Source organism: Zingiber officinale, chromosome 7B (genome assembly GCF_018446385.1).
Source record: "Zingiber officinale cultivar Zhangliang chromosome 7B, Zo_v1.1, whole genome shotgun sequence".
Classification (NCBI taxonomy): domain Eukaryota; kingdom Viridiplantae; phylum Streptophyta; class Magnoliopsida; order Zingiberales; family Zingiberaceae; genus Zingiber; species Zingiber officinale.
The window spans coordinates 51971218-51985703 of NC_055999.1; the positions used below are offsets into that span (position 1 = coordinate 51971218).

General features: G+C 38.3%; 1 non-coding gene across 1 annotated transcript; it reads left to right on the forward strand.

The window, feature by feature from the left end:
• Positions 1–230: 230 nt before the first annotated feature.
• On the forward strand, positions 231–336 carry LOC122007435. The gene has a single exon (XR_006118932.1). It is a non-coding gene; the product is annotated as a small nucleolar RNA R71 (small nucleolar RNA).
• Positions 337–14486: the final 14150 nt, after the last annotated feature.

Genomic DNA, 14486 nt, shown 5'->3' on the forward strand with positions numbered 1-14486 from the left:
GTTTGACAGGCTCTCTTACATTTATAGCTTGCACTTTTTGAATATCTGAGGGAAATTCCATCCAACTTTTGTTCGACCATTCATGGAGGTTCAATGTCACTTGATCAATTAACGAATAAGCTTCATCTACACTTTTGTCCATAAAAGAACCTCCAGCTGATGAATCCAATAAAGTCTTGTCTGAGAAAGAAATTCCCCCATAGAATATGTGCAAAATCAACCATTTTTCAAAACCATGATGAGGGCACTGACTTTGAAGACTCTTGAATCTATCCCATGCTTCAAATAATGATTCTCCATATGCCTGAGAAAAATTTGTTATGCAATTCCTCATATACACCGTTCTACTTGGAGGGAAAAAATGATTCAGAAATTGCTTCTCCAATTGTTCCCAACTTGTGATGCTTTGAGGACAGAGAGAATATAGCAAAGTCCTTGCTTTATCCTTGATACTGAAAGGAAATATCATCAATCGAACTGCATTTGCTGATACTCCTTCACATTTCACCAAATCACAAATCTCTAAAAATGTTTCAAGATGCAGATAAGGATTTTCTGATACTTCTCCTCCAAATTTGTGACCTTGTATCATGAAAATTATCTCTGGGTCTAGTTGGAAACTTTCTACTTCAATTTGAGGTTGCACAATGGGAGATAAAAATCTTGCAGAAAAGGATGTAGAAAAATTTCTCATGGTGCTGCTTGACATGTTAGTGCTCATGGATATTCAAGAAGAAAAAGAAAATTATCAAGAATCAAAAACAAGAAATAAAATACAATATGAAAAGCAAGAAAGCAAATGCAGAATTTAAATTGCAAGAAAGAAAGTGCATAATGAAAACAAGAAAGAAAAGATAAAAGAAAAAAGAAAAATGTCTAGAATAATTCATATGCTAAAAATTGCAAGATATGTTTACAAAAGAAAAGAAGAAAGAAACAAGATCAAAAGAGAAAACAGAGAAAAGTTAGATTAGAGTACTAGAAATCAAGAATGCAAAGTTAGAATTAGAATTAGAATTCCAACAAAAAGAGTTGTCAAGAATGTTATTCAAGAAAGGAAAAACTTACGAAAACAGAATTCTAACAATTAGTTATAACTATGAAAATCAAAAGAAAAAAAAAATTATGTTTAATCTAACTCAATTGATAATTCCTAATGTTATAGCGCAGTCCCCGGCAACGGCGCCAAAAACTTGTTACGCTCCGCAAGTGTACGGAAATGTCGCAAGTAATATAAAAGATTATCGTATCCACAGGGACTGGAATAAGCACTAGAAATGTCTCAATGCGAATTAGCTAAACAACTATCCAATCGTTTTAAAAGCAAAGTAAAGGTAAACAAATCTAATATTAGAGATCAACAAACAAGAGTTTAGTGTTTTGGGTTATGATAAAGGGAGATTCTAGGAGTTTCGGTTTCTTTGTAAGATTTCTCGAATGGAAATGGTTCACCAATTCTTATTCCTCAATTGCCAAACATGTAGAAAGTTGCCGGTTCCCTCTTGCAATAGACAACCGGCTAAGGACTGAGAAATGTATCTAAATAGGATTAATTAGACATGAACCTACGTTGTCCTTACACAGAAGCGCACCTATTACTATGCCTTCCTCGGATATCAACATAGAAGCCCACAACTTATTAATCTATAAAGATACAAGAAGCTAATCATAGAATCCATCCTACTCTCTTGAATATTCCTATTTCCTCTTCAAGATTATCTCTCAAACGTCCTTACACGGGCTTGCACCTGTCACGTGAATCCCTCGGATGATCGAGTGAGAGTTTATCCTTACCAAGTCCATAAGAAATCCAAACAATCAATCAAGAATGAGAATTAAGCACAAACCACCATCAATCATTCAAGATCTAATTGATATAAGCAAGATAATGTCATTGAAACAAGAAAATGGCAAATCCATAAGAGATTACATCAATCCATCATACAAATACTCCCTTAATCCTAGAATACAAGATCTACTCCATGAATCGAGGAAGAAAACCCGAAAGAATAGAGATTACAAGCATTCCTTGAATCCCCAATCCAAGAAAACAAGAAGAGGGGAAAAGAGAAAACTTATCTACGAAGAAGCCTTGTCTTCGGATCCAATCCTCGTTCCGGAGCCGGAATCGCCAAGAACTCCCCTTGAATCGCCCAGAAATCCTCCCAAGAATGGGAGGAAACCACCAAATCTTGCCTTCTCCCAAAGGGGGAGAGATCCCCTTTCAATTCATGAAGAAGGGTTTAAATAGAGGAGGGAATCGTGCGCCACACGGCCCCGTGACACGGCCATGTCCAGTTCCCTCTCTGCCAAACCTGTACGGCCGTGTGACTCCACACGGCCAGAACCCTTCTGCTCTCTGGAAATGCTACACGGCCGTGTGGTGCACATGGCCACAACCTGCTTGGTCTCTGGAAGTCTCACACGGCCGTGTAGATCCACACGGCCACCACCTGCTTGGCCTCTGGGAACCTCACATGGCCGTGTAGATCCACACGGCCATGTCCTGCTTGGCCTCTTGAAACCTCACACGGCCGTGTAGATCCACACGGCCACCACCTGCTTGGCCTCTGGAAACCTCACATGGCCGTGTAGATTTACACGGCCATGTAAGGTTTCAGCACTAGATGCCATACATGGCCGTGTGCAGCTCACACCCCCTTGCATGGCCCTTGCACACCCTTTGTCTTAGCTTTGAATAGTTATGTTTCATTACAATATCTTTTAGGCCACCAATATGGGGTTTTCTCCCGTTGAAGTCTTCATCAAAGTTGTAGATCTTGAAGTTATCTACAAGACGGTATAAAGAACAGCCCAAATCTCCAACCGAGCACAAAGTTATGGCCGTTTTAGTTTTAGTCTGCAGCGCAGAAAACCTCACACGGCCGTGTGAGGTTCACACGGGCTTCACACGGCCATGTGAAGTTCACACGGCCCCAACATGACCCCTACACGGCCTTAACACTCCCATGTGAGTTCTACACGACCAGAACATGAAGAAAACATAGTTTTGCATGCCCATGTCACTCTGGAAGCTCTAGACTTCATTTAAACTCTGTTTTTGCTCCAAATCACGTCCTATCAATCAAAATAAGCAAAGAGTAGATCTCCGAACAGAATATAATGAAAGTATGATATTCTAATGAAATAGGGTGCAATAAACATAGATTATGCCAATGAAATACAAGTAGATGAGCGTCAAAGTATGCATAAAAGAGTATATAATCTACGCACATCACTTACCACCCAAACGTGAGTTGAGTGCTTGTGAGGTTTTCTTTCATTTTGTAGTCATGTCCAACAACTAGGAGGATGGAGCAAATGAGGGGGCTAGGCCACTTCCAAACCTGCAATTGCAAGTATTGATGGGGGAGATGTAGATGATGAGAGCTGAATTGGAATCTATCCATGAGAGGTTGGATCGGGTGGAGGATGGGACACCAAGAAGACATCAACAAGACCGTATTACTAGACCACAACGAAGACATGCACAAAGGATTAATGTCGAAGAAGATGAAGAGGTTATTGTGGAAGACTTTGATGAGCAAAACTACAATCGGGGCAGGATTGGATATCGAGGAGATAGAAATGGAACTATAAGAAATAATGATTTAGGAGGGATTAAGATGAAGATTCCAACCCTTCCAAGGGAGAAATGACCCAGAAGCTTACTTGGAATGGGAAACTAAGATGGAAATGGTGTTTAACTGCTATGTCCACTTGGGAGGAGATGAAAGTGCTCATGAGAAGGAGGTTTGTACCCAGCCATTATTATAGAATCTTATATCAACAATTTCAAAGGTTATCTCAAGGCTCCAAAAGTGTGGATGAATATTTCAAGAAGATGGAGGAGCTGTCCATGATCCGAGCTAATGTCGATGAAGATCGGGAAGCCTCCATGTCTAGGTTTTTACATGGTTTAAACCCAGAAATTGTTGATATTGTTGAATTGTAGCATTATGTTGAGCTGTCGAACATGGTTCACACCAAACATAAAAAGTTGAAGAACAACTCAAGAGGAGAGGATTGGCTAGGAAGGGACAACCAATGACTACTCACGGCACATGGCAAACAACTCCAAGAGAGGAACAACCCCAAAATAAGCCAAAGTTTGAACCCTTCAAGAAGCCCAAACTCACACCATCTACTACTCAAGTGATGTGAACCCAACGAGAAAGGTATCTCAAGAACCCACAACGAATTGAAAACAGAAAGAAGGAAGGTCTAAGACGATAAGATGGATGAAAAGAAACCTCTTTCTCATAATTGATTTCATCTCTTCCCAAGTGCCAATGAGTCTCTCATTGTTTCTTCTCTTGCTTAGAATAACTTGATCCCACCAAATAATAGCATAATCAATAAATTCAACAGCAGCTAGTTTTACTTTCTTCTCTTCAGAGTAGTTGTGACAATCAAACACTAATTCCACTTTCTTTTCCCACTCCAAATATGCGTCTGGATCACTTTTGCCTTGAAAAAAAGGAATCTTCATTTTGATATTTCCCAAGTTTTTATCAACATAATCACTCATCCTTCCCCTTCTACCACCAATTCCGATACCACCAGATCTGCCACTAGAAGCTCTATCATCAATATCCTCAGAAATGCCCATCATCATCATTGTTGTCTTCACGGTTATATTTCCTTGAACTTCGTGTAGGAACTCTACCAGCTTGACTATTTTGCAATTCAGTAATTACAGCATCTTGTCTTTCCAATCTGTCGAGGATTTGATTGCATATGATGTCCATGCGTTCCAAGTGTTGTCTCAAGGGACGTTGGCCAAGTGTTTCTCTAGGTATTGCTTCTTCTCCACTTGTCGCCATTAATGCAATCCGTTGTCACTCAATCACTCAACTCGCTAATGTTAGCTCTTTAAAGAACTTAGAATTATGGCAATTCCTTGAGAACGATCATTGACTGATTAAAAATCTGATGTGAGCCAAGAAGAGGCATTGAAGCGAATTTGGGGACCCATGACAAGGTCCAAGACAAAGAGAATGAAGCAAACTTTGGAAGGCTTAATAATGTGGCTCAAGGAAAAGGAGGATCAATGCACAATGGAGGCAACAACTAAGTGGATCACATTCTTCAATTTGAAAGTGAAATTGGACCAACATGGGGACCATTTTCGTGTGCATGCATGGGGGTTTTTCTAAAGTGACTTTTGATGTCCTTTGTGGGGTTTTAATGCAATTTTGAGAGTTCCTAAGCTATTATAACAAATACCATGCATGCATGGTTGCATTAAGCTAATATTAGGGATTAGTGGTTGCATTAGTGGATAATAAAACCCATGCATGCAAGCATGATATTTATTGCATAATTAGTACATAGTGGATTTTAAGAGATGTTAAATAGGAGAACTCTTGTATGACAAATCATGTAAGTTTGAATGAAAATTTGAGTTTCTCTTTTGTGAGAGCTTCCTTCTTGTTCTTAGGCAAAGAACTAATTTCGATCTTATCAAGGCAACTTGTGGCGATCAAAACCACATGACTTATCACTCACCTTCTCATCTTACTTGAGTGTGGCGTCAATACCCTTCCCCAAGCTGAATTTCAAGGCGATCCAATTACAAGGTTTCTTTATCATTTGCTATCAGAGCCTTGGCTCCTTGATTTTCAGGTTTGTGTCTTGTTTTCATCTTTGTTGATCTCTCTCCATCCCTATCTATCACAAATTTCTGTTCACTATTTGGGTCCTCAACTCAAAAAAAAAAACAGGAAAATTTGAAAACAAAAAACAAAAAGGAATCATTAGAGTCATTGGTTTCTAATTGAAAAAAAATAAAATAAAAAAGAGGAGGATTTGTGAATTGAAAGGACTCAATATTCTTTCTTTGTGAAATCTGAATTCAAAAGACATTCCTTTCATTGCTCTTGATCGTTGCTGAATTTTTCGTTTTATCCGTTTATTTCTCTTGTTCTACTCATATTTCTCTTGTTGGTTTCTTGTTCACTTGATTGTCTACTTGCTGTCTTGAGAAAGACATTGATAATGTTCTTTCCTTAACAGCTTGTAAAGGAAGCTGAGTGGATAAATTTTAGTGCAACCACGTGAGTAGAGTGGTGAGGTCCGTTTAACATTTCTTTTGTAATTTTCCTTATCATCTTCTTTTGCTGCAAGCATGAGTGGGGAAAAATCACCTCATTCCCCTAGGCGAGATCTTAATAGGCTTCAAATGGAGGCACTTACTCAACAATTTGAGAGAATACTGCAAAGACAACATGAAGAAATACACGAAAGGATGGACTGACTTGAAGGAGAAAAAGTTTCCAACCGTGGGGCCAATTCTAATCATGAAGAATTTCATCAAAGTGACCCATTCTATGATTCACCAAGAGAAAGAAGGAGGCATGAAGAGGGAAGAAGACATGAAAGAGGAGGTAGAGACCATAGACGAGAAGATGATCTAGGAGGTGTGAAAGTCCAGATAGCTTCCTTCCAAGGGAGGAATGATCCCGAAACATATCTTGCGTGGAAGATGAAAATAGAACAAATTTTCTCATGCCGCAAATACAATGATGCAAAGAAAGTAAAGGTGGCTGCCCTTGAGTTCACCGATTATGCCTTAATTTGGTGGGATCAATTGCAAAAGGAGAGAAGAAGGTATGGAGAGCATCCTATCAACACATGGGACGAAATGAAGACTTTGATGAGAAGGAGATTTGTACCTTCCCACTACCATAGAGAATTGCACAATAAATTGCAAAGACTCACCCAAGGGAGTAGGAGTGTGGATGATTACTACAAGGAGATGAAGGTGGCTTTGATTAGGGCCAATATTGTGGAGGATAGGGAAGCTACCATGGCTCGGTTTCTCCATGGCCTAAACTGAGATATTGGAGACATTGTGGAGTTACAACATTATGTGGAGCTTGATGACTTAGTGCATCAAGCAATGAAAATAAAGCAACAATTAAAGAGAAGGGGCGTTATGAAGAAATCATCTTCTCCAAACTCTTCAAGTTGGAAGGACAAGCAAAAGAAGGAGGGTTCTTCTTCAAATTCTAAGGAGGCAGCAAGCATTAAGAAGCCTATTCCTACTACCACTTCTTCCACTTCTAAGAGTAGGGATATCAAGTGTTTTAGGTGTTTGGGAAAAGGTCATATTGCATCCGAATGCCCGAATAAGAAGACTATGGTGGTGAGGGATAATGGGAGTATCTCTAGTGAAGAAATTTCTTCTCATTCCTCTTCCTCATGCGATGAGGAAAATGATGGAGCAGCCTATGCGCAAGATGGAGATCTCTTGGTGGTTAGGAGATTATTGGGAAGCCAAGCCAAGGAGCATGAGGAGGACCAAAGAGAAAATATTTATCATACCCGCTGCCTTATTCAAGGTAAGACATGCTCGAATGATCATTGATGGTGGAAGTTGCACCAATGTGGCAAGCACTAGGTTGGTCACCAAACTCAACCTCAAGACTACACCACATGCAAGACCATATAAACTTCAATGGCTAAGTAATAGTGGTGAATTGGTAGTGAACCAGCAAGTGTTGATTAATTTCTCCATTGGCAAATATGAAGATCAAGTTCTATGTGATATTGTGCCTATGGAGGCAGTTTGATAGGCAAGCTCACCATGATGTATTCTCCAACAAGTTCTCTTTTGTCCACAATTCTTGCAAAGTCACACTTGTACCATTATCACCTAGGGAGGTTTGTGATGATCAATTAAAAATGAGAGAGAAAAGAGAAAAAGAAGAGCGAGAGCATAAGAAAAAGAAAGATTGTGTGCAAAAGAAAATACTTGATTTTGAGGACAAAATTCAAAAGAAAAGAAAGAATGAGGAAAAGAAAGAGAGAAAAATAGAAAATTTGTTTACAAGAGGAAGTGAGGTGAAGAAAGCTTATTTGACAAGGCAGCCTATATTTCTTCTTTTGTGCAAGGAAACTTGCTTGGAAGCTAATGCCAACTCCTTGTCTAGTGAAGTTGTTGTTATTATGCAGGATTTTGATGATGTGTTTCCCAAGGAAGTACCTCATGGATTGCCACCAATAAGGGGGATTGAACACCAAATAGGCCTTATTCCTAGCGCTTCTCTGCCCAATAGGCCAGCTTATAGGAGCAACCCTCAAGAAACAAAGGAGATACAAAATCAAGTGGAGGAGTTATTGCAAAAAGGATGGGTTAGAGAAAGTTTAAGTCCTTGTGCTATACCCGTAATTTTGGTGCCTAAAAAGGATGGATCATGGAGGATGTGCACTGACTGTAGAGCCATCAACAACATCACAATTCGGTATAGACATCCTATCCCTAGACTTGATGATTTGCTTGATGAATTGCATGGTGCTTGCTTCTTTTCTAAAATTGATTTGAAAAGTGGGTACCATCAAATTAGGATAAGGGAAGGGGATGAATGGAAAATAGCTTTCAAAACCAAATATGGATTGTATGAATGGTTGGTAATGCCTTTTGGGTTAACTAATGCACCAAGCACTTTTATGAGGCTTATGAACCATGTCTTACGAGAATTTCTTGGAAAATTTGTGGTAGTATACTTTGATGATATTTTGGTATATTCCAAGAGTTTTGTTGAGCATATTGCACATCTCCAATCTGTCTTGCATGTCCTTAGAAAGGAAAAACTATATGCTAACTTGGAAAAGTGTTCTTTTTGCACTAATCATGTGGTTTTTCTTGGTTTTGTCATAAGTTCTAAAGGAGTGCAGCTTGATGAAGGGAAAGTTAAGGCCATTAGAGATTGGCCAACTCCTAAAACTGTGAGTGAGGTTAGGAGCTTTCATGGGTTGGCAAGTTTCTATAGGAGGTTTGTAAAGGATTTCAGCACAGTGGCAGCACCCCTAAATGAAATTGTTAAGAAAAATATGGGTTTTAGATGGGGAGAGAATCATGAAAATGCATTTCAAACACTTAAGGATAAACTCACACATGCACCCATTCTTGCTTTACCTGATTTTTCCAAATCATTTGAAATTGAATGTGATGCATCTCATGTGGGTATTGGGGCTATTTTACTTCAAGATGGTCATCCCATTGCATATTTTAGTAAGAAATTAAGTGGTGCCACCCTCAACTATTCCACTTATGACATAGAATTATATGCCCTTGTAAGAGCATTGCAAACATGGCAGCATTATCTTTTGCCCAAAGAATTTGCCATTCATAGTGATCATGAATCTTTTGTTGGAACTTTGGGCCACAAAAACCGCTTTTTGCATTGCGGAAAACCCGAAGTCTTGCCACCGGATCCGTGCGAAGATTAATAAAATAAATTTGTGTACTTGTTTCTACCCTAGATCATCTACCTTAGATCTACATGATAAGAGTATTATACCTTTGTAGCAAAGCCCTTCGCAAATCCCGCTCGTCCAAGGTTCGTCGGATCTCGTAAAGTGTTAAGTGAACACTCCTCTATATGTATCCACACAAACAAATGATGGAGAAAAACCTCTTAGAGTGTGCTAGCACTCATGGAGGTTTCGGCCAAGGAGGAGGAGAGGGAGAGAACTAGAAGAGAGAGGAAAAATGATGATCGATCATGAAAATAAGAGTAAAAAATGGCTTAAGTATTTTCATCTAATGAAAATACTTAATGCTCATTAACACCATTAATGAGCCTTAATGAGTATTTAATGAATATCCATTCTTCATTAAATGGCCATTTTGAAACTCATTCGAAATTTGAATCTAAAATTCAAATTGAATTCAATTTATCATTGAATTCAAAATTCAATGAATATCATCATTAAGCCTCACTTGAGTCTAACTCAAGTCTAACTCAATCGAGTCTTACTCAATTAATCTAATTTGGATTACTCTTAATCCAATTTGGTTCATCACATGAACCTAATCCTCTTGGTTCATCATATGAACCGAATCTCCATCTAATTGCCCTTTGTGTGTGACCCTATAGGTTCTTATAACGTTGGCAATGCTCTTAAACTCATTTAGAAGCATAAGTAATGAGCGGTATCTAGCAGCACATCATTACTACCCAAGTTACATAAGTAATGAGCGGTATCCAACATCACCTTTGTGACTACTAATTGTGACTCTCACAATATATGACAATGTACTTCTATCCTTGACATCTAGATTGATCAATTTGAGGGATAGACTGTGTCATCCTCTAACCAATCTAAATCTTGAACTCCAAGTAGACTCACTATAATCAAATGAGCTCAATATCTCATATTGACTCATTTGGACATCACCATGCACTTAGTGATCTCACTCTATCAAGAATAACGATGTCACTCCCGTCATATAGGAGGGATAGATCTCATTTACATCACTCACATCCCTCTGCATAATTTGTTACATACCCAGTAATCGCCTTTATAGTCCACCCAGTTACGAGTGACTTTTGACGAAGCCAAAGTATGCAACTTCTTATGTAGGGAACCATGGTGACTGCAGGTCTAAGGACTAATAATCATACTAATAGCCACATGAGAAAGTATATGACACTCATATAACGATCCATGATACTTTCTCATGGCGGGTCATTCAGTATACATTCTCCAATGCATACCCATGTGTCAACTTGATATCTCTATATCCATGACTTGTGAGATCAAGTCATCGAGTTGACCTACATGCTAGTCTCATCGCATTAACATTGTCCCTGAATGTTAATACTTGACTAGGAATGATTAAGAGTAGTGTTCTCTATATCATCTCACTATCGATTCAACTAATCGATTGATATAGATAAGAACCTTCTACTCAAAGACGCTATTATACTTAGATATTTGGCATCAATACAAGTAAGTATAATAACCAAAAGAAATACCTTTATATACATAGGAATATGATACAATGTGTCCATACATCAATCATCACATGATTGGCTCTAGGGCTCTAACTAACAATCTCCCACTAGCACTAGTGACAATCAGTGTAGGCTCTATGTAACACCCACAAGATTATAAGATAAGTATATGAGTTTTAATTGCTTTAGAGCATAAAAGTAAGAATAATCAAAAGAAAAAGAAATAAGAGAAATAAAAAGAAGAGGTGAAGGTTTGAACCTTGAACCTCTCACAAAGGATAGAAGTAAAATTATGTATGATAACCACTAGGATAATGAATAATATATGAATGGAAAATGATGGAATTGTAGTTAAAAGTGAGGATATAATTAAGTGAGGGAACAAGAGAAAATCAAGTAGCTTTCTTCCTCTTGTTTACCTCTTGGTTAAGAAAAGGAGTAAGCAAAAGACAAGTTGTCTTTTTTTTTTTTTTTTCTTTTCATCTATTTTCGTGGGGATTAAAGAGAGTAAGGATGAGAAGAGTTAAGGGAGATGAATGAGGACATATTCTCATTGGAAAAGAGTATATACATGAATTAAGGAGAAAGGGAAGCAAAGTTCATCTTTGTTTTTTCCACCCACTTAGCATAAAAAGGAAAGAAAGAAAAGGATTTCATTTTCTTCCTTCTTCCTCACCATTGCCGAAACTAGAGCTCTTCTCCCTCATCACCACAAGCCAAGCTTAGGTTTTCTCCCTAAGAGAAAACTAAATTACAAGAAGGAGCCTTCAAGGTGTACCCTTCCAAGCAAGAGAAACCAAAAGGAGTGCTAAAAGAAGAAGCTCTCTTCTTCCTCTTCACCAAGGGTACCATTTTCTTAAGGATTAACAAGCGAACACTAGGTAAGCTTCCCCTCACCTGTGGTACAATAGCTCATATGGTTTTCATGAAGATAGATTGCTTAAAAACCTAGGGTTGCTTCATGGAAATTTCGGCCAAGACAAAAGGAAGAATCTAAGGAATTTTAAGACCTAACTAGATGTGCTCATTATATTTCTTGCGACATGTATCTTATGGTAGGAGGTTAACCTAATGTTTCTATGCTAGAATGTTTAGTTAGAACTTAGATTCATGATCCTAGACTCTCGGCCAAGCATGAACAAAAGAACTAGGTAAGCTTAGGACTCAAACTAAACATGCTCCCTTGTTCTTATGATATGTGCCCTATGATAATGGTGTTGTTAACATTTTCTCCTATTTGTATGTTGATTGGAACTTCATTTTCATGCTCATGAACATTCGGCCATGGTAGAACTAAGGGCCTAGGAGAGCTTTAAACCTAAAACTAAGCATGCCATGATTTCCCTAAGATAAGATATGAAGCTAATATGATATGCCCATGATTGTATGTTGATTTGAACTCTATATCATGTTTATGAAGATTCGGCCATGTTAAGATTTGAGGCCTAGGAAAGTTTAAACCAAGTCTAAGATGCTCATGACCTTCTTGATGAAATGATATGAAACTAGTTTGATGTTCTTATGGTTGCTTGTTACATAGAATTTTGGTTACATGTAACTTTCGGCCACATTAAGTTTTAAGGCTAGGATGCTTAGATTTTTAAACTAAGTTTACTCATGTTGTTTCTTGTAATGATGCCATGAAAATTGTGTAGGGTTTCCATGCTTTTAGGCCACATGAAAAACAATTCCATGCTTCTTAACATGTTTCGGCCACCATTGGTTTAAAGGCCTAGGAAAATTTAGAACCCAACTTGGATATGCTCATGATGTTTCTTGTGATAAATGCTATGAAATGTAGTTGTGGTTTCCATTCTCTCATGCCACTAGAAACCTAGTTTCCATGCTCACATGTTTCTGCCACCATTGGTTTAAAGGCCTAGGAAAATTTAGAACCCAACTTAGATATGCGCATGATGTTTCTTGTGATAAATGCTATGAAATGTAGTTGTGGTTTCCATGCTCTTATGCCACTAGGAACCTAGTTTCCATGCTTAATATGTTTCGGCCACCTTGAGTTAATGGGTTTAGGAAGTTTGGAACTTGAACCAAATGTACTTATGATGTTCCTCATGAAATGTGTAGGATATTGGCTTAAGGTTCAACACTTTCATGCTACATGTAACCTAGAATAAGGCTTGCTAGGGTTCGGCCATGATAAGGTTAGAAGCTTAGGGAACTTAGAACCCAAATTAAACATGCTCAAGTTGTTCCTTAGGAAATATGATGTGATATGAGTTTAGGGTTTACATGTTTGCATGTTGCTTAGAACTTGATTGCTCTTCATGAAGGTTTCGGCCATGAAAGAATTAGAAACCTAGGAAGGCTTAAAAATTTAGGTTAACATGCTTATGATCTTTCTTATGATAGGATGTGAAGTTATCATAGGATTCTTATGTTTGTATGTTGTCTAGAGTATGAGTCCCTACTCTTGACTTTTGGCCATAAAAGGTTTAGTGACCTAGATGTGCCTCACATGCTATGTTATGAATTAAGAAATGTTATTTGAATGATTCCATGTATGATTATGTCTTTCTATGATAAGTGATATGTTCATTATGTATGCTTATGACCCATGCATGTGCTATGTGCCCAATTATGCATGCTTTATGATATGATAAATGACATGTCCATTATGTACGTTTATGATCCATGCATGTACTGTGTGCCCAAATATGCATGCCTTATGAGGTGATAAATGACATGTTCATTATGTATGCTTATGATCCATGCATGTGTTGTGTGCCCAAATATGCATGTTTTATGATATGTTAAGAAATATGATATGCATGAAATGATAAGAACTATGATATGTATGACATGCTACTTTACTTTATGTATGGCTTGTACCAAGGGTGGGCTCCATAAGCGCCCCGGGGTCGATGGACTAAGAAACGGGCCTCGTTAGGGATGGGCTCCTAAGTGCCCCTAGGTCGATGGACTAAGAAACGGGCCTAGTATGTATGCCTTGTAGGGTTTAAGACTTGCTACCTTGGACCTACATAAGACGCGCGCATTTATGTATGTGGTACAAGCCGGGGCCCTAATCATGTTGAGATTATGTTTAAGTATGTATACTATAAGTTTTCAAAAGACATGTTGCATATGTTTCATGATACATGTTTAGAAATTTGCCTTGCATATACTTTAAGATTATGCCATGATATTCATGATGATGTTATGCTATGTCAGGATACATTTGATGTTCATGTTAGAATATGCCATGATACATTATGATGATTATGTTACGATATGCCATGATATGCTGCTTGATATGATAAATTTGTTTCCATGCTATTTGACTTGTGATTTTGATATGCTATACGGTTTTTGTGAGTAGGAAAGGAACTTACTGAGCCATGAGTGCTCACAGCTTACTTTCTTGTACCACAGATAAAGGCAAGGAATGGATGTACTAGGGGAGCAGCAGGAGGGGCTAGCAGGATGTGTGTGGTAGTGGCATGGCTAAAAGGGAAAGACCTGCTTTTGTTTAATAAGAAATATGCCATGGTTATGTTATTACATTATGACTCCATGACATTAATCATGTGTCTAGGTATTATGACTCAAAAGTTCATGTTAAGTATGCTATGTGGTTTTATATGTCCATGGTGATTTTAAAGTAAGGAAAAGTTTTTAGATTCTCTAAGTAAGACTTCCGCTGTATTAAGTAAGTATGTATGCCCAAGTAACCCCCGTCGCCTTAGCAGGAGGGGCGGGGCGTTACACTCTAAGGCC